The following is a 24023-nucleotide window of genomic DNA, read 5'->3' as shown; positions in this document are numbered from 1 at the left end:
ATTTAGTCTGAATTGAATAGTACCATATGATTTGATACGATCTTTTGTTTGAATTGTCAAGGAATTTGATCATGTTTTTCAGAATTTACAGCTAAAGCATTCATTTCAGTTCAGTTTGCCTGTTAGTATTAAGATGCTAATAATCAATATTTGTTAATTGTATTTTAAAAAATTATTTAACTTTATCCATTTTAAAAATTTGACCAGGGAGGGACAGAGTGAGGGAGAGAGAGAGGGAAAGTGGTAATCCAGCATCCTTAATCACCACGCCACCTGCTAGCTCCTTTAATTGTATTTTCTACATTGTACTTTTTGACTTCAGAGCAGATAAAGGTAATAAGAATATATAAAATATATTTTCTGTATGTTGCTTTTTAATTTTAATTTGCCCGAGAGCATATGCGCTTGCTGGAGGGAGGTAGGGGGAGTGAGAGAGTAAGAGAGAGAGAGAGAGAGAGAGAGAGAGAAACAAAGTGAGAAAGTACCCCCATGGGGCACTGTCACATCACAATTGCTTTTCTTCTGTTTCTCCTTTTTTTTGGATTTGGGGCATGCATGCATACGTGCCCCACATGTTTCTTAAGCCACAGGAACTGGGACTCCAGTCAGGTAGTCAGCCATGTGGGATCCAGCCACCTTCACCACCACACTGCCCGCAGTCCTGCACATTGCTTTTATTCTTGCCCTTTTTTTTTTTTGAGAGGTTTTCGCTATGGGGCGCATGTGCTCACCAGACAGACAGACAGAGACATAGAGACAGAAAGGGAGAACTCACCCCCCAGGGGGGATGGCCACGTCGCAATCCCTTCTCCTCCATTCTCCTCTCGGGATCTTGGGCACGCATGCACCCATGCCTGGCGTGAGTTTTAATCAACCAGGTCTGGGATGTGAACCGCGGTCGACTACGTGTGAGTCCAGCGACATAGCCATTACACTAACTGCTGGTTCCCAAAAAATAGTGCGCTCGTTGAGAGAGACAGAGAGAGAGAGAGCGAGATGGATTCGATGCAATCCTCCAGCCTCCATAGGTTTTTGCCATAGGGCGGGCGCCACCATGCCCTATTCTTGCTTTTAATTCTTGCTTTTATCTAGAGATCTAGCTCATGTATCTTCTCTTGTCTGCACTGGGGAGTTCAATTCCAAAGTGTGAAACTTTTAAGAGAAACATAAAAACCTTTCCAGTGTTGAGTTTTTCATGTCTTGGTGAAGAAGGAAACCCACTAGACTATGCAAATGGTTTATAGAAAGGGATTGAAAAGGTTACAAAAAAAATTTTTTTTAGCCCAGCATTACCTGAGTTGGGGCAGTGATTAGGGAATCATAATCAGAATTTTAAGGTGCAATGAGAACGTAAAGTGTACTTAAATTTTTTTTCATTGTGGAATAATTTAAAATGTCTTAAAAAGTAGCAGAGATAGTACAGTGTTCCTTTATACCTTTCACCCAGCTTCTGAATGGCTCTTGCATACCCGTGGTACATTTATTACATCTAAGACATTCACATTAGTACAATACTAACCGCTCACACCCATTTTTCACCCAGTATCCAGTCCAGAATACACATTGCATTTAGATTGCGTTCAGTTTTGATAAGCAGGTTGAGGTTTCCAATGAGTGCTTTTTCTGTGTCATGTATGTGGTCCCATGCTCCCCTCAGACCAGTGCTGAAGAGTAAAAGACTGTGAGAATAAATAATACTGCATAGATAGTGTTTTGTCTTCCTTGACTCCCAAAGCACTGTTTACTCTGTGGAAGTCTTGGCGTTGCTCCCAGAAGGGTAGTGTGAAGTTTCCAGAGAGGCTCAAAGCTGATCCTGATTAAGGGCCCATCCTGGGCTCCAGTAACACCTGTGCTCATCTCAGCTTTTACTGTAAGAAGCTATAATCATTTACTCGTCTGTCGTCTTTACTAATTTTTTTTTTATATATATAGAGAGATTTTTATTATAGGGTGTGTGTGCTCACTGGAGAGACAGAAAGTGAGTGGGATGGCCACGCTGCAATCCCTTCTCCGTTCTCCTATTGGAATCTTGGGAATGCACGCAAAATTTGCCTGGTGTGAGTTGAGTTGCTGGGTCCAGTACTTGAACCGTGGTTGACTTTGTGGAAGTCCAGCGTCGTAACCATTAGGCTATCTGCTGGTCGCTAAGCTGTTTGTTTTTAAGGGACTGTCTTACTGATTTTGGAGTTCTCGGGGTCCAGCATATTGGTTAGCATGTGGTAGAGTCTTGGTGTACATTTGAAGAATTAATAAATCCTTGTTTGGTGGTTGAATATTAGGTCAACAGAAAGTTTTCTTTGAATACATAGGTGAGTTGTTCCTTCAGATCAAGCCATCTTGGACTGTCATTTCTGTGGCAAGCTCGGTTTTTCCTTGGGGAATGTTAAATAGAGAACTATAAAATGCTCATTTAAAATTGCTCTTCCTTCGATTGTATAAATAATTCATTTTCCTTTAAGAATAGAATTCAAAGTAGTGAATGGGACTAGAGGCAGAAATTAGGTTAGCTTTTCAGAATATGTGTGACAATTCCATTTCCACCCCACTGGGCTACTGATCTGGTCGTTTGCCTGCCACTTCATGCACAGTTAATAAAGTAACAACTTCCTAGACTTATTGAGGGAGACGGCTTGTCAGATTCAGAAAATTAGTTTAAAAATCTTTCTGTTAGTGCCAGGATTCAGTGGCCCAGGGTCACCTAAGCATGAAAGCTGCCATGGGGTAGGAACATGGGACTCTGCCCTGGTTTGGGCATAATAGAGTCAGTTTTGTATGTAGAAAATGTATCAGTAGAGGAGAGAGTGGTAAATTGAAGCTCATGTTCTAGTTTAATTTAGGCAAAAAATATGACAGGGATATAGGTGAACCAGTGTTCTGTCTTGTTTCCCTCCAGACATTGCACAAGGTTACAAAGTGAGCAATGGTGAAGTGTCATTGCTTGTTCTCCCTGTTTTGCTTACATTAGCTTTGAATCTCTTTTTCCTGCTTTCTCTGAACCATGCTGAGAATGAGTTGCAAACTATTCCAAGGGAGAGTTAATCCTAAGGCTATGCTTTTTAAATATTTTCTTTCATTTTGAGTCTGAAGAACTCAGACTTGTTTTAAAAAGACTGGTGGAATAGAGAGAGTCCAAACTGAATTAAGAAGTGTAGAATTACTTTTGTTTTGGTAAGCTTAATGTTTATAAGCCTCCATTTTAATTTGCCCAGTGAATGATAATGACTTTCTCTAGCCTCCTCACAGGTTAGAGTGACTCAGGAAGATGAAAATAACCTTATAAAAGCTTCTCTTTAAATTCAGAAGGTTAAGTAGTTTGTAATCCCTGGCTTAACCTCAAGGTACATGAATTAGGTTGTGGAATTTACTTGTCGTTTTAAGAACCAGCATTGGGGCCAGCAGGTGGTGTAGTGCTGAAGGTGCCGGACTCCCATATCGCCAACCGTGGTTCGAGTCCAGGACCCAGCAGCTTAAAACTCATGCCAGGCATGTGTGCGTGGATGCCCAAATTCCAAGAGGAGGGTGGAGGAGAAGGGATTGCAGTGTGGACATGCTCCTGAAGTTGATTTCTCACTTTCCTTCTCACTGAATTTCACTGGCAAGTGCATGTGCCCAAAAACCAAAATATACCCTCCCCTGCCAAAACAAACAAAAAACAGCATCAGGAGTGCAGAAGTGTTGTGCTGATTTGAACTTAGGGACTTAAACACATGGCTTAATATAGGCGTGTGATTTATTTGGTCAAAGGGGGGAAAATCTGTTAAAAGATAAAAAATCTTTACAAATACAGAAAGAGACTATAACTTAAATAGTACTTGTTAATCTGGAGGTTGAATTTGAAAGAAACAAAGGACTAATAAAACTGAATAATTATAAGATAAAAATTTATTCTAAATTTAATGAGAGATTGTGTAATTTTTAGATAAACATCTGTTGAAAAAAGAAACTGGTAACAATTTTGTGACTCCGGGTTCCCATCCTGGGTCTTCTGCAATGTGCTAGGTATGCCTATGGACATACCCCTGATCCTGGCTAGCTTCACGGCTCAGGGGGATTCTGGCATGAAGACAATATTGAGGATACCGGTATGTATGGCTCTCTCTTTTTCTCTCAAAGAAAACAAATAATTTTTTTAACTTTAAAAAAAAGAGAGAGAAAAAAGAAAAAAACTAACATTCAGTGGCCTTTGTAAGCTGCTTTATTTCAGACGTCCTGTGCATTTCATTTTGCTCCCATTTAATACACATCTTTAACCTTTACCTTTGATTATCTTACTCTGTACCCCCAAACAAGCTGATAGTTTTATACCATTCTTTAAAAATGTGTCGATTGTTCTCAACTTACTTCCCTCCATAACTCTAAGTAAGCTCAGTGAGAGTACGCTAGCAAGTTACATCAGCTTTGGTTTCTTGTCCTTCTCTACTGATGCTGCTCTCTCAGAGAGAAACTCTGACCTCTCAGTTGTCAAATCTACACCATCGTCTCCGTTTTGGTCCCGACAAACAGCATTTTTTTTTGTTCGTTGTTTTTACATATATTTATTTCATGAGAGAGAGAGATTTAGGGGGTGGGGAAGATAAGACACTTTCAGCATTGTCTCATGCCACGACCCTTTCCCCAGCTCTTCCCAGAAGGGTGATCACACGTGTGCCAGGCATGCATGCTTTCAACATTGCCACCACCATGGCTGGACCAATACAAATAATATTGTCGAGGTCTCTCCTTTTTGAAATGTTCTCTTGTCTCTGATGTCTCTCTCCTGCCCGTGATGTTTTTTTACATGGACTCCTTTGTTATTTCGTGATATACAGAGGCTCCAACTTTGTGAGTCTTCCTTCTCTCACTAAATAATTCCTCTCTTAAAACAAGTGTGTCCATTTCAAAGGTTTCAACTCTCACCTTTCTACAGATGACTCCTTGTCTCTGCAGGTCATCTTTTTCTTCCAGGTTTGTCTTACATAATCTTTTTTCCAACCTGTTCCCTCTCCCATCCATCTTATTTCATGTCCTCATTACCTCTAAAAAAAAGGGAACCAGCAGTTAGCATAATGGCTATGTTGCTGGACTCTCACGTAGTCGACCGCGGTTCGCGTCCTGGACCTGGTGGCTTAAAACTCACGCGGGGCGCGTGTGCGGCGTGGGAGGAGAAGGGATTGCAGTGTGACCATCCCCCCTGGGGGGTGATTTCTCGCTTTCTGTCTCTCTGTCTCTGTCTGGCGAGCGCACGCGCCCTATAGTGAAAAAACCTCTCAAAAAAAAAAAAAAAAAGAAAAAAACTAATGAGAGATTTTTCTCTCATGTAACTTTTAGATAAACATTTAGAAGAAAATAGTAAAAATGTGACCTTGATTTATGCAGGTATTTTTTTTTTTAAGGGAGGTTTTTGCTATAGGGCGCCTGCACTCGCCAGACAGAGAGAGACAGAGAGACAGAAAGCGAGAAATCACCCCCCAGGGGGGATGGCCAAGTCGGGCAATCCCTTCTCCATTCTCCTCTTGGGATATTGGGCATGCATGCATACACGCATACATGCTAGGCATGAGTTTAAGTCGCCTGGTCTGGGACCCGAACCATGGTTTTCTATGTGGGAATCCAGTGACGTAACCATTATGCTATCTGCTAGTCCCAGAGAGAAATCGTTCCCCAGTGGGTATGGCCACACGGTAATCCTTTCTCTTCTATCCTCCTCTCCGGATTTTGCACATGCTTGCACACATGCCAGAAGTGAGTTTCAAGCCACTGGGTCCAGGACTTGAACTGTGGTTAGCCATATGGGACTCCAGCACCTTAACCACTATGCCAGCAGGTATTTTTTTTTTTTTTAATCAGGCATAAATCTTACAAACTACAAAGAAAATAATTTACAGTTTGGATTTTTATCAAAATGTAAAGCTTTTATTTCTTTTTTTTTTCTTTTTTCTTTTTCTTTTTCTTTTTTTTAGAGAGAGAGAGAGATTTTTGCTATAGAGTGCATGTACTTGCCAAAGAGATAGAGACAAAGTGAGAAATCACCCCCAGTGGGGGATGGCCATGCCACAATCCCTTCTCCTCCATTCTCCTCTCGTGATTTTGGGCACACATGCACCTGTGCCTGGCATGAGGTTTAAGCCACTGGGTCCAGAACTCAAACCATGGTCCAACTACGTGGGAGTCCAGCAACATAATATTACCATCTGCTGGTCCCAATAAAGCTTATGTTCTTTAAAATAAAAAGAGTTTATTTTCTGTTAAGAAAATGAAAAAAGAAGCCACAGAAAATATTTGCCAAACATATATCTAATAAAGCGCTTGTATTTAAACTATATAAAGAACTCTTTCAACTCAGTAGTAAGAAGACAAAACAGCTCAATTTAGAATATGGCACAAGATTTAAACAGATGCTTACTTCACCAAAGAAGCTATAGAAAAGCCAGTAAGTACATTAAAAGATGCTCAATATTGTTAGTCCTTGAGGAAATGCAAATTAAAACCACTTCACATCTGTTAGAATGGGTAACATTAAAAAATCAATAATACCAAACGTTGGCAGTTGTAGAGCAACTGAAACTCTCATACATTTTGTTTTAAGAAACAAGTGTGGTGGAAGTGCAAATGGTACAGCTGCTTTGGCAAACAGCTTGGCAGTTTTTTATTGAGTAAATATATACTTGCCATAAGATCCAGGAGTCATACTCTTAGGTATTTTTCTAAGAGATAGGGAATGTGTGTGCACAAGCAGACTTACACTCAAAAAAATTGATGCACAGGAACCTGAACATGTTGGTAGTCAGTGATTTACAGAGTGAAATGCAACACAAGAGTTTTAGCAAATTATTTTAGGCAAAGAAAATAAATATAGGTGTCTATGGATGGGAAAACAGAGGAAAAAAATAATGTCACTTTAAATGTGAATATATGGGATGGATGATAATAACAGTAGGGGGTTATAGTGCTTTCCAAACTTTTCTGACTCAAGTACCACTAGTGGTCACATAGTGGATTTGTAACCCCGTGAGGCTGGAAACAGCCCCAAACAGCTCCCATTAACAAAATATCGGGAACCAGCAGTTAGTGTAATGGCTATGTTGCTGGACTCCCACGTAGTTGACCGCAGTTCGCGTCCCGGACCCGGTGGCTTGAAACTCACGCCGGGCACATGTGCGTGCGTGCCGAAGATCCCAAAGATCCTGAGAGGAGAATGGAGGAGAAGGAATTGCAGCATGGCCATCCCCCCGGGGGGTGATTTCTCGCTTTCTGTCTCTATGTCTCTCTGTCTGTCTGGCGCCCTATAACACAAAGAAAAACCTCTCCAAAAAAAAAAAAAAATCTATTATTATGTTTCACATATTCAGATTTTATCTTAGAAATTCATGGAGGGACCAGCAGATTGTGAGGTGATTGGGATGGTAGACTACCATATGAGTGATGGCAGTTCAGGTTCTGGGCCTGGCAACTTGCTTTCTCACTTTCCCTCCCTCCTTCCGTCTCTTTCTCTGTGTCTCTTTCTCGCTCTGGTAAGGCATGTGCCTTTGGCAAATTAAAATAATAATAATGATGAAAAATAAAATTAAATAGTTCTTTTTAAAAATAATTATTTTATTTATCTTTATTTATTTATTTCATTTTATTTTAATTTGACCAGAGAGGGACAGAGAGAGAGAGAGAGAGAGGGAAGGAAAATGAGAAAGCTAGCCACCAGGTCCGGGCCTCAAACAGTGGAGGGCCATGTGGGAGTCCAGCGCCACTAACCACTGTGCCACCTGCTGGCCCAATAAATAATTCTTTTTTCTTACTTACTTTTTGTTTTTTTTTTGAAGAGGTTTTTGCTATAGGGCCCGTGTGCTCACCAGACAGGCAGAGACCGACAGAGAGACAGAAAGCGAGAAGTCACTCCCCCGGGGGATGGCCATTCCACAATTCCTTCTCCTCCATTCTCCTCTCGGGATCTTGGGCACGCACACACATGTGCCCAGCATGAGTTTTAAGCCACCGGGTCCGGGACACGAACTGTGGTCGACTACATGGGAGTCCAGCAATATAGCCATTACGCTAACTGCTGGTCCCTCTTTTTTCTTAAAAGAATTATTTAATTTTCGTTCGAGTCCAGGACCTGGCAGCTTGCTTTCTCACTTTCTCTCTGTCTCTCTCTCTCTGGTTCAATTAAAATAAAATCAATAAATAGTTAAATTTTAAAAAATATTTATTTAACTTTATTTGTTATTATTTTTAAAAATCATTATTTAACTTTATTATTTATTTATTTACTTTAATTTGACCAGAGAGTGAGGGTTGGGGGAGTGAGAAAGCAAGCTGCCAGGTCTGGGACTCAAACCATGGTTGACCGCGTGGGAGTCCATTGCCCTTAACCACCATGCCACCTGCTGGCCCCTGTTATTATTTTTAAATTTGATCAGAGAGACAGAGAAAGGGAAGGTGAGGAAGCAAACTGCCAGGTCCAGGACTCGAAGCATAGTCGGCCATGTGGGAGTCCAGAGCCCTTAACTGCCCTACCACCTGCTGACCCTCAAAATGAAATAATTCTTAAAAAAAAAAAAGAAATTCATGGAAATACTGCCTTCTATTTTATTATCATGAGTTTGTTTTTAACATGACAATTCTGTTTTCTCCTTACTTCATCCTCTAGTAAAATAGATGTTTCAGGCACATGTGTCGTTTATCCTGTGGCTGCTAGCACGTTCTGGCGTGTCCCAGTGCCCACATCTGGGAGGCACAGAATGGGGTTATAGTCTTATACGACAGTGTGCTAGATTTCTGTGATTTGGGGGATTGCCCACTCAGGAGTATTATGTCATGGAACCAGGGGAGTGAGCTCATCTTGTTCTGACTAACGAAGCTGTTCCTGGAAGGCTGCAGTTAGTTGGAGGCACCTCATTACCAGATCACTGGAACAGCTGGAGAGACTTCACAGAAGACCCACAAGAATGATTAAGAGACTAGAGGGACTGATGAGAAAAGTATAAATGAAAACCGTATAACTTGGCTGAACCAAGATAGCAGAAATAACTGTGTACATACCTCAAGAGCGTACAGTTGATGGGGAGGGCCGTCTTTTATGGTGGGATTTTTGGGCTAGGGAGAATAAACCAAGGGTGAAATTAAGCCAAGGTAAAGGTAAATTCACTATCCAGAGTATCTGATGGTTCACTTTATTTCCTGGAACTGCTTTACTTAGACCACTCTAACCTGTGTACCTTTAGATAATTGAATCATTTGTTTTTAAAATTTGATATCCCTGGACCTGTGACTGGTGCTTATATGTAGATGTCTTAAAAGCAAACATCCTTCCTTTGTCCTGTCTTGTTTTGTGAAAGTCAGAAGGTTATCCTTGAGCTCCTGTGTTTTGATTGACACTAGCATTGTGTTTGCCAGAATTCTTTTTTTTTTTTTTTTTGGAAAGCTTTTAGCTATAGGGCGTGCGCACTAGCCGGAAATACAGAGAGACAGACAGAAAGCGAGAAATCACCCCCCGGGATGGCCACGCCACAATCCCTTCTCCTCCATTCTCCTCTCAGGATCTTCGATCTTGGGCACCTACGCACACACGCCCGGCTTGAGTTTAAGCCACCAGTTCTGGGACTTGAACTGCAATTAACTACATGGGAGTCCAGTGACATAGCCATTACACTAACTGCTGGTCCCTGTGTGCCAGAATTCTGAAGTGGACTTTCACATCAGTTTTTTTTTTTTTTTTTTTCAATTTTTTAGGGTAGCACTTTAAAATAGAGACCGAGGGGGCCAGATGGTTGTGCAGTGGTAAAACTCAGTGCTCTGTGAGGCTGACTCACATGCGAAGATTCTAGTTTCTCATTGGGAGACCTCCCTGAGCTTGCCAGGCATGTGTGTCCCATGATCTAGGGCTGGCTGAGACTGGGGGTGGATTGCAGCATCAGGGCCCTGTTAGGGTACTCTCTGTCTTTCTCCATCTCACGGTCATGAAAGAAAAAAAGAAACTTAAAAAAAAGAGAGACCCCCATCAGTAATAGGCGTTGTAATAATTTAAAGAACCAGGATACAGTATTTGGTCCCTGAGTTATGGGTTTTAAGATATCAGATTTAGTGAAATATAGGCATGATTGTATGAAATATGTATTTAGGAAAATGTGTAAAATTTCTGCTTGGGCTGTGGGAGGCATAAAGCTTTTAAATGAGAAACATTTGCATATTTTTGCAAGTTTTATAGCTCTTTTCCTAAAGGGATAGTAGAACTAGAAGAAAATGGCTATTATGCTTTCTTTAATTTATAAATGCATTCATTTACACTCAGCAGTTTGTAGTTTTAAGACTAAGACTTCTACACCAGTGATTGGTACACTTTTCCTGCAAAGGGTCAGATAGTAAAGTTTTGTGGGCCATAGTTAGCGCTGCCATTGTAGTGCGAAAGCAGCCATGGACAGCATGTAAAACAGGTGGTTCACTTGACTGTTTTCATTCTGCTTTTATAAGACAAGGGGACTGTCAGGGTTTGACCTGCAGGCTATAGTTTCCCAGCTCCTACTTTGGACTTTTGCTCTTGAAACTGTGGTCCATAAGATCAGCATTACCTGTGAACTTGTTAGAGATACAGAATGTTGGGCCCCTTGGGGTGACTGCTCTAGAGTCTAGAATGTGCTTTTCAGATTTTCATGTGCATAGACAGATATCACCTGGGGATCTTTTTATTTACTTATTTATTTATAGTTTGCTGTAGAGTGCATATGCTTGCTGGAGGGGCGGGAGTTTGAGAAATTACCCACCCCCACGGGGAAGCAGGAGTGGCCACACTGCAATCCGTTCTCCTCCTTGCTATTTTGGTCATGCATGCACATGCACCCAACATGTTTCTCAAGCTGCCTGGTCCAGGACTCAAACTACCAGTCAGCCGTGTGGGATCACCTTAACCACCATGCGGACTAGCTGGCCTGGGATCTTATGAAAGTACAGACTCTGTGGGAATAGAGTTGAACACCACTGGACTAGCCACGCAGAGGCAAAGATGGGTAAGACTCAGTGTCCTTAGGGATTGGCAATCTATTAGGAGAGAATAGTATATGAGTAGTAAATGCTGTAATAGAAGTATCATCAGCATGAGAGTATTACAAAAGAGAAAATGATTGATTCTGTGTGGGATAGATACATGTCTCAGAGAGGCCTGAGAACTGGACCAGAAAGGGAGAAGAGGGTGCTTGATTTTAATCTTTTACTTTTTTTTTTTTTGAGAGGTTTTTGCTATAGGGCGCGTGCGCTCACCAGACAGACACAGAGAGACAGAAAGCAAGAAATCACCCCCCAGGGGGGATGGCCATGCCGCAGTCCTTTCTCCTCTGTTCCCCTCTCGGGATCTTGGGCACACACACACATGCACCTGGCATGAGTTTTAAGCCACCGGGTCCGAGATGCAAACCGCGGTCAACTACGTGGGAGTCCAGAGACATAGCCATTATGCTAACTGCTGGTCCCCTTGATTTGAATCTTGAAGCTCACTAGAGGCACTGAAAAATTGGGGTAAGCATGGGAGTTCATGGTGGAGACAGTAAAGATTATGTTAGAACTAGGACTTACTTAATAATCAAATAGAGTTGGTTACACAGGTGGTGTGGTGGTTAAGGTGCTGGACTCCAGATGGCCTCGTGCAGTTCAATTTCTGGACCTGGTATCTTGAAAATCACACTAGGTGCTGTACATGTGGGCCCCAAATCTCAAGAGCAGAATAGAAGAGAGGGGATTGTGGCATAGCCATCACCCTGGGGTGTGATTTCTCACTTTCCCTCTCTCTCTCTCTGTCTCTCCAGTGAGTGCACACACCCTGTGACAAAAGCCTAAAAAAAAAAAAAAGTCATACATTGCATAATGACTGAATACTTTCTGAGAAATGTGTTGTTAGGCAATTTCATGCATACATCTTAGGATGTCCTTACACAAAGCTAAATGGTATAGCCTCCTATACTCTTGGGCTATGTGATATATCCTATTATAATCTTAAGGGACGACCATCATCTGTGTGGTCTGTTGTTGCCCAAAATGTCATTATGCAGTGCATGACCAGCTGATCACAAGTTTAGGAACCCACTGAGATTATAATGAATAGAAATAAAAGTTCATTACGTTCTCTTTTCTTAGTTTCTTTATACTATTGGTTTTTCCTTACTTGAAAAAGTGGTAACTTGCTGGGAACCGGCCGTTAGCGTAATGGCTATGTCGCTGGACTCCCACGTAGTTGACCGCGGTTTGCGTCTCGGACCCGGTGGCTTAAATCTCATGCCGGGCGCATGTGCATGTGTGCCCAAGATCCCGAGAGGAGAATGGAGAAGGGATTGCGGAGTGACCATCCCCCCTGGGGGGTGATTTCTCACTTTCTGTCTCTATGTCTCTCTCTGTCTGTCTGGCGAGCGCACGCGCCCTATAGCGAAAAAAAAACCTCTCCCCCCCCCAAAAAAAAAAAAAGTGGTAACTTACTTATTTTAGAAAAATAAGACCCTACAAAGTGTTATGTTCTCCACAAATAGAAACTTTTACATGTCCTTGCATCATTAAAATATTGGAAAATAATAAATAGGATAGGTAGAAGATAAAAAATTCAGTATACAAAGAGAAGACTGCTGTTGGCATGTTTATTTTTTCTAGTCTTTACATTGGGTTGGAAAAGTCATGATGCATTTTTGCATCGAAAAACATAGAACATTACTTCATGACTTTTCTGATGACCCAGTAAAATGTTATATTTCTAAAATTGGGCTTGTGCCATATAATCAATTTCGTGCCTGTTTTTTCATTTAACATTTTATTTGCGAGCATTTCCCTGTATTGTTATTCCTTAAAAGCATCATTTTAAAATCCTTATGCTACATTCTTTCATAGAGCTCGCTTCCCAGTTTACATAACTGTTCTCTTGCTTGCAGATCCTTTAGGCTGGTTCCAATTGCTAGTTGACCCAGGTTTTGGCTCATGTGCTTGGCAGGTCTGGTGCCATATTTTAAAATAAATGCATGGACTTGTTTATTTTAATTATGAAAGTTTGCTAACTTATTTTATCGGCTGGCTTTCACTCATTCTGAACTGTTCTTATTAACGTTGTGTTTTCTTCCTTGGTTTCCCATAGTAGAATGACAGCAGAGTAATCATTAAAAGCATGGATTCTGGGTCCAGGTCGTCTGGGTTTGATTTGGCTCTACTACTATTGTGTGTAATCTTGAAAAAGTTCTTTAACCTTTCTGTATCCCAGTTTTTTCATCAGGGATAATCATGTCTGTGTCTTAGGGTTGTGAATTAATATGTATGAAGCAGTGCAGTTCTTGCTACGTGGTAAGACTGTCTTTTTTTCATTTAGTGATTTGTAGTCTCATTTATCTTAGCTGTTTATGCATGGCCATAAGCCCCTTTTCTGCTATATTTGGCATCTGAATATCTTAAAGAGTTACCTGATTTTATCAGGCTTTAATATCTTTTGGAGTTAACTGAATTTATTGGATTTCACTTATTTACTTTATTTGGAAAATTCATAGTCCTCCCCTCCTTGTGGCACATTTTACTATTTTAAAGCTAAAATCAACTTTGTGGGGCTTGACAGATGCAGTGGTAAAATGTGATGCCCTATTCAAAGCAGATCCATGTGGGAAGGTTACTGGTTCACATCTGGAGACCTCCCTGAGTGTGCTGGGCATCTCAAGATCCAGGCTGGCTGAAGCTAGATTGTGGAGTCAAGACTTTGTTGGGAGGGGCCAGCAGGTGGTTGGGGTGCCGATCGCAGTTTGGACCTGACAGCTTGCTTTCTCACTTTCTCTTTCTTTCTCTCTTGCTCTCTGGTGAGCACATGTGCCCTATAGAAAATTAAAAATATATGTATATTAAATAAATAATTCTTTAAGAAAAAGACTGTTGGGAATTCTGTATCTCTACCTCTGTCTCTATCCCTTTTTCTCCGTCTCTCACTCATGGAAGAAATGAATTTAAAAAAAAATCCTTTGTTTAACTGTGTCCTGGAAATGCATATGTTGGCACAAAAGGAGAAGTAACTTAAGTTACTTAAGTTACTATTGATAGATTAGATTTTGAAGCTTTGTTAGTGGGCCAGCCAGTTGTCACAATGGTTAAGGTGGCTGGCATGGGCAGCTGCACAGTTTGAATCCAAGACACAGCAGCTTGAAAAACATGCCAGGCACATGTGTGTGCATGTGTGCCTGAAATCCCAAGAAGAAAATGGAAGAGAAGGGACTGTGACAGGGTCATTCCCTCTGGAGGGTGCTTTCTCACCTCCCTCTCTTCCTCTCTAGCTCTCTCCAGTGAGCACACTTGCCCTAATATTTTTTTGAGAGAGATTTTTGCTGTAGGGTACATACGTTTGCTGGAGAGACCGAGAGAAAGCGAGAAATCACTCCTCCCCCGCAGGGGGATGGCCACATTGCAATCCCTTCTCCTCCATTCTCCTCTCAGGATTTTGGGCACACACGCACATGCACCTGGTATGAGTTTTAAGCCACCAGGTCTGGGACTCGAACTGTAATTCGACCACATGGGAGTCCAGTGATGTAACCATTATGTTAGGCAAAAAAAAAAAAAAATCTGTTTTCAAGATTTTTGCCATAGGGCATGTGCGCTCACTGGAAAGAGAGATGAGAGAGAGAAGTGAGAAGGTACCCTCTATGGAGATGACCAGCCTCAGTTCCTTCTCTCTTCTCCTTGTGGGATTTTGGGAATGTGTGGTGTGATTCCCAAGCTGCTAGGTCTGGGACTCAGACTGTGGTTGGCAGTGTGGGAGTCCAGTGCCTTAACCACCACCTGATGGCCCGACTGTGGCCAATATTTTAATAGAATTATTTAATTTTATTTATTTATTATTACTGTTATTATTAAAATTTGCTATTGGGCACATGTGCTCACCAGAGGGGGAGGGCGGAGGTGTGAGAAAGCAAGTGCCAGATCCAGGACTCTAACTGCTGTTGATCACTTCAGAGTCCATTGTCTTTAACCACCATGCCACCTGCTGGCACCTGCATTTAATAAATAAATAAGTAGATAGATAAATACTCTTTTTTTTTTTTGGAGAGATTTTCGCTATAGGGCGCGTGCGCTCGCCAGACAGAGAGAGACATAGAGACAGAAAGTGAGAAATCACCCCCCGGGGGGTGTCACGCTGCAATCCCTTCTCCTCCATTCTCCTCTCGGGATCTTGGGCACGCACGCACACGCGCCCGGCGTGAGTTTTAAGCCACCGGGTGCGGGACGCGAACCGCGGTCCACTACGTGGGAGTCCAGCGACACAGCCATTATGCTAACTGCTGGTTCCCGATAAATACTCTTTGTTAGTTTCTCCTTTCCAGCTAAATATTTTCTTGATTCCTTTTTATGGCATGTAAGACCTTTATGATTCTGGCCCTATGATAGGCAGATAGTCAGAAATGAGCAGATAGTTCTAAGAAAATAGTAGAGACACCTGTCACATCAGTCACAACTTATCAGGAGTTAAACCAGGCCCTCCATGAAAATGCCTCCTACGGAAGGGAGGGCAGATCTCATTTTTATTCTTTAGTACCTGAGAAAGGCATATAGAAATGGTTGCTAATTTCCCTCTTATCATTCTTCATAAATACAAAAGGGCCCAACAAGATATTTTGGTCAACATCCTGATTCCCACTGCAGCAATAAACTAATTGGGCAGTTCATCCAAATAAGAATGTTCATACCTTCTTTTTTTGTTTTTTAAAGAATTATCTATTTTAATTTTATTTGTTCATTCATTTTAATTTGATGAGAGAGAGAGAGAGAGAGAGAAAGTGAGAAAGCAGGCCACCAGGTCCTGGACTCTAACTGTGGTCAGCCATGTGGGAGTATCCAGTTCTTTAACCACCACGCCACCTGCTGGTCCCCAAGGATGCTCATACCTTCTAAGTCCACACTGAGTTTGTGGAATTAGGTCATTAAATCCCTTACCTGTGAAAGAGATATGCAAGCACAGTAAAAAACCCACAAATTCAAAGAAGCCAAATACTGTAACAAACCTTCCCTGCTAAGTATTCAATACCAGCTCTTAGAATAAATGTATAACCTAACCCCATGCCCAGTAGTATTATAGTTGTCCGGCAGCTGCCCACACACATGCCTTTCACGGATGGAGGTGTACTTCTTTTCTATTAAAGTCTTCACTTTTCTATTAAAACTTCCTTTTTCCTACTTTACAAATGTTTGTGACTTTTCATTTTGCATCTCAAGACGGGTCTCTGATTTTAAAGATCTAGACCTAAAAAAAATCAAGGATTTTATACAACACAGATCAACTCTCCCATCCTATGCCAGCCCCACCTGTGCTTTTGTTTCATTTCTCTTCACAGTTGTCCGCAGACCCTGTGCTTCAACCCTGTGAAACTGTAACTGGGCCTGTGTTCCTGATGAGGCTCACTCTTTAAATTTGTGTCCGGAGGGACCAGCAGTTAGCATAATGGCTATGTCGCTGGACTCCCATGTAGCCAACCATGGTTCGTGTCCTGGACCTGGGGGCTTTTAACTCATGACAGGCCCCTGGGAGCATGGGTCATTTCAGGAAAATGGCAGAATATGAAACAGTTTTAATAATGAATCCCCAACTAGAAGACAGAAAAACCTCAGGTTCATGGTTGGACTCTGACACCAAGGGACCATTTGACTTAAGGCACTTTTTTTCCCTTACCTGTTCTCCATTTTCATATCTATTATAGAAATGGATTAAATTAATGGCTCTCAAGCCTAGATGCACATTAAATTACCTAAAGAGACACTCTATAATCTTTATTTTTTAATTGAATATATGTGAGCCAGAAATCAAAATTTGAAACAATTAAAAATAAAGATTATAGAACTTCAAATTTACCTCCAGGATTTTTTGTTGATCTGATAGAGAGCTGTTAAGTAGTATTTTTTTTAATCTTTAGAGTTACAGTATATGACTATATTGGGATGAGCAGATGGCATAATGGTTATGTTGCTGTACTCCCATGAAGTTGACCACAGTTCGAGTCTCAGACCTGGCAACTTTAAACTCATGCCAGGCTCGTGTGCATGCATGCCCAAAATCCTGAGAGGAAAATAGAGGAGAAGGGATTGCGGTGTGGCCATCCCCCCTGGGGGGTGATTTCTCACTTTCTGTCTCTCTGTCTCTCTCTGTCTGGCGAATGCACGCGCCCTATAGCAAAAAACCTCTCCAAAAATTTTTTGTGTCCTGATTTGCTTCTACTGAAGGGTTGGCACCACCAGAAGTACTGACTTTCTGGAAGGAACATCATTAAGGCAGCATAGTTGCCAGTTGACTTTTCTTGTGGAGTTGGAGGATGGTCTCAGGGGAGCTGGAGTTTTAATTGGAAATGCTCAGTTGTAGTTTTCCAACCGTTTGTTATATTTAGCGCCCCAGGGTTTCTTCTGGGTCTTTGTTGTTTCCTGGGGAATTTCTTTTAGAAGTAAAACCTATTATATTGACATTTTTTTCTTTTTTTCTTTTTTAGGGTAGGATCCTGGGACACCAGAATAGATGCATCTTTTGGCAATTGGTTTTACCCGGCACTAGTGGGAAGTCCAGAAATGATATATTCTTGGGCTGTATTTCACCACGCTGGAATTCATGCAGTTTGTTCCAGAACACTGACCCTCTGCTTGTGACATATGCAGTGAAGGTCTGATGGACAGAGGCTTTCTGTTGACCTTGCAGCTTTTTTCTTTCATGTGGCAGACAAGGTGGAAGACAAGGTGAAAGGGGGCAGGAGTTGCCTCCCTTGATGAATAGGAGTGTTCCACTTGGTTCTCAGAACATGGGCCCGCGTTTAAAGGTAAGGTAATAGACCTAGTTAACATTTCAGGTTTTGGTGGGCCAGCCACATGACCTAGGGGTTAAGGGAGCTAGGTCCCACGTGGCCAAATATGGTTCTGGTCTCTGTCCCAGTGGCTTGAAGGAAACACTGGGCTTGTGTGTATACCCCAAATCCCAACAGGGTGGAAAAATGAAGAAGGGACTGCAATGAGACCATGTCACAGTAGGGGGTGCTTTCTCCATCTCTTTCTCTTGTCTCTCTTTGGTGACTGTGTATGTGCCCTCTGACAATTAAAATAAAAAAGGTTCAGTTAGTGGAGCTGGGTACAGTGGTGCATGCTTGTAGTGTCCCATCTGCTCTAGAGGCTGAGGCTGGTGGACCCTGTGTTTTAGACCAGCCAGGGCAACATAAGAGACCCTGTCTCTTAAAGATTTGGTAAAATGCAGAATACAGATCCAGCAACCAATTCCTAAGCCTTTTTATTTATTTATTTTTTTTGCAAGGGCTAGCTAGCTGTTGAAGCCCACAGTCGCAGTGAGAATTGACTTTGCCCTGCTAAGGGCAATTTTGAATATGAAGAAAAAATGTCCCCTATTACGACAAGACTTTTTCACAACTGATCCTTAATATTGAGACTGGATTTTATTTAACATTATCATTATAAATTTTTATTCTCCAAAAAAGCAAAAGAATATGGCCTATTAGTCAACTTTCCAACATTCCCGAGTCAGGGGTCTTCAAGCATTTCCCCCATTTCTCGCAGGTAGTATGGGCCAGAGTGCTGTAGTTTTTTTTTTTGTTTGTTTGTTTTGTTTTGTTTGTTTGTTTGTTTGTTTGTTTGAGAGATTTTTGCTTTAGGGGGTTGTGTGCTCACCAGAAAGACAGAGAGAGACAGGGAAACAGAAAGCAAAAAATCATACCCTTGGGGGATGGCCATGCTGCAATCTCTTCTCCATTCTCCTCTCAGGATCTTCGGCATGCATGCACATGCACCCAGCGTGAGTTTTAGCCACCGGGTCTGGGACTCGAACCACGGTCGACTACACGTGAGACCAGTGACATAGCCATTCCACCAACTGCTGTTCCCAGAGTGCTATAGTATTAAGCAACTTGACCAGGATTTTTCAGTGAGCAAGTTTTATTTCTGCTCTAGATAATTTGTATTGCATTCCACTTTCCTTTGTCATATTTTGTTTTTATTTCAAAAGATAAAAAAGAAAAAAGAAGAAGAACCATAAGAGTTTATCTTTCTAATTTTAATCGCAATGTGAAATTCCTCACAGTAAGATTGGGTAATGTTTTTCATATTTTTACCTGTTTTTCTAAATCTTTTCTATTCCCAAATACTTTGTTATCTCGATGATTTCATTTTTTTATGATTCAGTGTTGTACAAGGCTGAGAGCTTTAGGCTTTGCACGTAGATGTAGGCTTGAGTCACTTTCCTGGATGGCAAAAAGAACAAACATTTGATTCTATCAGTTCAGCAGATATGTTGCTTGTATTTACTGCAGTTACTATATGCAATTATATTGGATGCTTTGGAAGATTTTTTTCTTTTAAAAAATTTGCCAGAGAGTGTATGGACTCATTGGAGAGAGAGAACATAAGACAGAGGGAAGGGTCAGCTAGCGTTGTGCTGGTTCAAGTGGCTGGAATCCATATGACCATCTGCATGATGCAAGATTTTTTTTTTTGGAGAGATTTTCACTGTAGGGCGCGTGCGCTCGCCAGCCAGACAGAGAGAGACATAGAGACAGAAAGCGAGAAATCACCCCCCGGGGGGATGGTCACGCCGCAATCCCTTCTCCTCCATTCTCCTCTTGGGATCTTGGGCACGCACGCACACGCGCCCGGCGTGAGTTTTAAGCCACCAGGTCCAGGACATGAACCGCGGTCGACTACGTGGGAGTCCAGCGACATAGCCATTACACTAACTGCTGGTTCCCTGCATGATGCAAGTTTTTCAAGCTGCCAGATGCATGCGTATTCATGCGTGCCCAAAATCCCAAGAGGAGAATGCAGGAGAAGGGATTGTGTCGTGGCCATCCCTCTGGAGGGGTGATTTGTGTGTGTGTGTGTGTGTGTGTGTGTTTCTTTCCTGCAAGCACACACACCCTGAGCAAAAACTAAAAATAAAAGAGAGAAAGGGAGAAAGCACTCCATGTGGGGGATGGTCATGTGTTGCGATCCATTTTCCATCTCTCCCTCCTTTTGGGATTTTGGGCATGCACACACACACACACACACGTGGCATGTTTCTCTTGCTGCCAGGTTCAAGACTCAAACAATATGGTTGGCCATGTAGGATCTAGCCCCTTTAACCACTAGGCAACTGGCTGGCCTGCTTTGGAGGATTTTATTTTTATTTTCGTTTTGCTATAGGGCACATGTGCTCATCAGAGACAGAGAAGAAGTGAGAAATTACCTCCCCTCCCAGGAGGGATGTCACACTGCAATCCCTTCTCCAATCTCCTTTTGGGATTTTGGCCACACATACATGCACATACACCCTGCCTAATTCTCAAGCCACTGGGCCTGAGACTTGAACCACGAAACTGTATGTAGGATCCAGCACCTTAACCTCCACATCACTTGCTGGCTCCCTACTTAGGAGGAATTTTGAGGCTTGTCTTTGCCTCATGTTATTTGCCACTCTGAAATGAAAAATAGAACAAGAGATTAAACAATGGAATATAAATGCTGTAAGATAAATAAAAATGAAGTTGTGTGTCAATTCAAAGGAGGGAAGGAATTATTATTATTTTTTTTTGGAGAGGTTTTTGCTACAGGGCTCATGTGCTCGCCAGACAGACAGAGAGAGATAGAGAGACAGAAAGCGAGAAATCACCTCCCGGAGGGATGGCCACACCGCAATCCCTTCTCCATTCTCCTCTCGGGATCTTGTGCATGCACGCACACATGCCCGGCGTGAGTTTTAAGCCACCGGGTCCAAGACATGAACCGCGGTCAACTATGTGGGAGTCCAGTGACATAGCCATTACGCTAACTGCTGGTCCCAAGAGGAGGAAAGGAATTTCTAAATCAGGGATCAGAGACTATTTCTGGGAGCAGGGCATAGAATTTTCCTTGACCTTAGGATCAGGAGATGTTTCATGGATAGAGACTGAGAGGGAGAAGGATACTCTAGGGAGAGGAGATTACTTTTAAAAAGACTTGGAGATGGGACATTTCACAGTGTTTGTGTAAAAGTGTAAAAGATATGATTTGGATAGATCATAGAATGATTGATGAGGTATTATGGGAGATAGGGTCAAGGAGAATAGTGTGGGGTTAGATGTAGCAGAGAGAGTGAGTGCAGAGAGAGCTCCTGACAAGGTTGGTAAGAGGACATAAAATGCAGAACCAGCAGATGGCATAATGGTTACGTCACTGGACTCTCACATGGCCCATCACAGTTCGAGTCCTGGACCTGGTGGCTTAAAACTCAAGCCAGGTGCGTGTGCACATGTGCCCAAAATCCCAAGAGGAGAATGGAGGAGAAGGGATTGTGGTGTGGCCATCCCCCCAGGGGGTGATTTTTCCTTTTGGTCTCTTTGGTGAGCGCATGTGCCTTATAGCAAAAATATCTCTCTCTCTTAAAAAAAAGAAAAAAGAGAGAAAATGCTTACAGAATGGGTGGAATCTGGAATGAAAGTGATTGGAGGGCAAAAGTTGGGAAGCTGTGCAGGAATATTCAGGAGGAACCAGAAAGGGGAAATGTAGAAGGAGGGCAAGCACAGAATGTGACCATGGGTAAAACTGGGAGGTGAGAATTACTGGGGCGATATTGGAGAGCAGTGGGATATTTGTTACACTGTTTGGTTCTTAGATGCTAGTGGGTGTGAGGAGTTACACTGAAGTCATGTCATACTAAAGGAGATGGTGCCCTAGAAATGATTTAATCTCAGCTCTTAGAGAACAGTGACAGTTCTAAAGCCCAGGTTGGTCACACAGCTAGTCGCAGCTCTGGGACTAGTCCCTAGGCTCTGACTTACTGTTGTCAGCTGTGTCTCACAGAGGAGGTTGTCATAGAATGTAGACAGGAATTCTTGCAGCTCTCGTGACTCAAGGCATACATTTGGCTCTGCTCTCATCCCTCCAAGGAGCAAGAGACTCGAGACCACAAGTCTGTGACCTCATCCATATATACGGCATTTTCCGCTGAGAGCTGTAATGTCCCTGAGGACCAGAAGTTTCACATTGAGGGTCAGATTTGATGGTATCCAGCTAAGGAAGTACTTGCCGCCAGTTTTGGTCCCACCAAATCATCTAGCACATTCTGCAAGGTGCAGACAGATGCCATTTAAGAGATGATAGAAGCTTTTTGAGATGGTAACAGCTTGTCAGCATAGTCTCAGGAGAAGAGATACTTGGCTTGGGAAAGAGGTTTCGGCTTGGGTCTGTATTACTGTCTTTTTATAATAGACCCTTTGGGAGTAGCTTAATCTATGTGTGTTGACAATTCTAATGTTCCTTTTGTGGGTTTCTTGTAGTAGGACTTTAGACACCAGACTAAATTAGGATTTCTATGAAACTTGAGATGGTTATTCCCCAAGTTACTCACCCTCTGAGGGTTCTTTTTGTTGTATTCTTACCAGGAGAGCTAATAGACCATTTTCTATCTATCTCTTCTTCTTTTTTTTTTTTTGAGAGGTTTTTGCTATAGGGCGTGTGCGCTTGCCAGACAGACAGACAGACAGAGAGACAGAAAGCGAGAAATCCCCCCCGGGGGGTGGGGTGGCCATGCCGCAATCCCTTCTCCATTCTCCTCTCAGAATCTTGGGCACGCATGCACATGCACCTGGCATGAGTTTTTAAGTCACTGGGTTTGGGACGTGACCCGCGGTCAACTACATGGGAGTCCAGCGACATAGCCATTATACTAACTGCTGGTCCCTATCTCTCTCTTTTTTTTTAAGAGACAGTTTTACTATAGAACACCTGTGCCCGCCAGAGACAGACAGAAAGTGAAAAATCACCACCCAGGGGCTTGGCCATGCTGCAATCCCTTCTCCATTCTCTTCTCAGGATTTTGGGCACACGCGCACATGCACACAGCTTGACTTTCAAGACACTGGGTCTAGGACGTGAACGCAGTTGACTACATGGGAGTCCAGTGAAGTAACCATTATGGCATCTGCTAGTCCCTCTCTCTCAAAATTGTCAACCACATTTAGACATAATAGCGCACTGTGAGAAAGAAAGTTGTTTTGGGGCCAGCAGGTGGCGTGGTGGTTAAGGTGCTGGACACTTCCACATGGCTGACCATGGTTTGAGTCCTCAACCTGGTGACTTGCTTCTTACCTTCTCTCTGTCTGTGTCTCTCTGTCAAATCAAAATAAATAAATGAATAAATAAAAAAATTTTTTAAAAAGTTGTTTTTTGCTCCTACCAGATCTTAGCTTAGAAATTTCTAGCAACCTTGTCTATAATAATCTAGTACTGATAAAAGGGGCTGGATTGGGTCAGCCATTGGTGGGGTGGTTAAGGTAGCTTTTTAGCCTGGTATGTTCTTTTTCTCTTTTCCTTTCTCTGCCTCTCTGTCTCAATTCTTCCATTCTTCCTTTCCTTTCTTTCTTTCTCGTTTGAGAGTATATTGATTTGGAAAGAAAGTGAATTCAGTGCATCGTAGAATGGAGAGCATATATAGCCTATACTAAGGTCAAGTTCAGGAGTAAGATAGCAACACTAGTGTACATTGCATTTTTCCTTTGATGGCTCAGAATGACCAGTGAGTAATGAAAACTGAAGTCTTACTCTGGAATCAAGTTTAACAATAAGTTCCGCCTCAAACGCCAATCTTGGCAGGTTTCACGTAGGATGAGAAGTACAGTCTCCTTTTGTTCCTGTCCTTGGCCTCTCTGCTGAGCTCATCTTCCAGAGGGCCCATTAGTTTGTTCATTTGGTTGAGAAATTGGTTGGTAACAGTATAAATGGCTTTGCGTACTTACCCACTGCTTATTATTGGGATGACCCAGAGTTCATTTTAATTACATAATGCCAGCATGATGATAATAATACTTGCTTTTAAAAAAATTTACATTCACTATAGCAACTCTTCTTAGCCGAATTACTTCCAGAAGTCAAATACAAGCAGAAACTGACTCCATTATCTTCTTTGCATGTTAATTAGCATCACTTTGTGTGGGGGAGGTAAACTGTCTCAGGAACCCAGGATCTATAAAAACGAAAGCTTCATTATTGCATTTTGTAATTAGCAATAAAGTAAGTGGCTATTTTGGTATTTCTAGAGTGATCAACAGATTGGAAGTCTGTAG

The 24023-nt window shown here is 42.1% G+C and overlaps 1 protein-coding gene across 6 annotated transcripts in view; it reads left to right on the top strand.

Moving 5' to 3' along the window:
- Nucleotides 1–24023, top strand: part of AREL1 (apoptosis resistant E3 ubiquitin protein ligase 1) — a 56016-nt gene that overhangs the window by 4809 nt on the left and 27184 nt on the right. For 4 of the 6 annotated variants that reach the window (XM_027769119.1, XM_027769121.1, XM_027769120.1 and 1 more), the window contains exon 2: nucleotides 17442–17762. The gene's annotated coding sequence lies outside the window, so the exon portion shown is untranslated. Of the gene's footprint in view, nucleotides 1–17441; nucleotides 17763–18764; nucleotides 18872–18993; nucleotides 19037–24023 lie in introns of those variants that run through there. The other 2 variants (XM_027769117.1, XM_027769118.1) reach the window with 2 other exon arrangements.

Source organism: Tupaia chinensis, unplaced genomic scaffold (assembly GCF_000334495.1).
Source record: "Tupaia chinensis unplaced genomic scaffold, TupChi_1.0 Scaffold148607_1, whole genome shotgun sequence".
Classification (NCBI taxonomy): Eukaryota; Metazoa; Chordata; class Mammalia; order Scandentia; family Tupaiidae; genus Tupaia; species Tupaia belangeri.
This window is presented reverse-complemented; position numbering and strand designations above follow the sequence as displayed.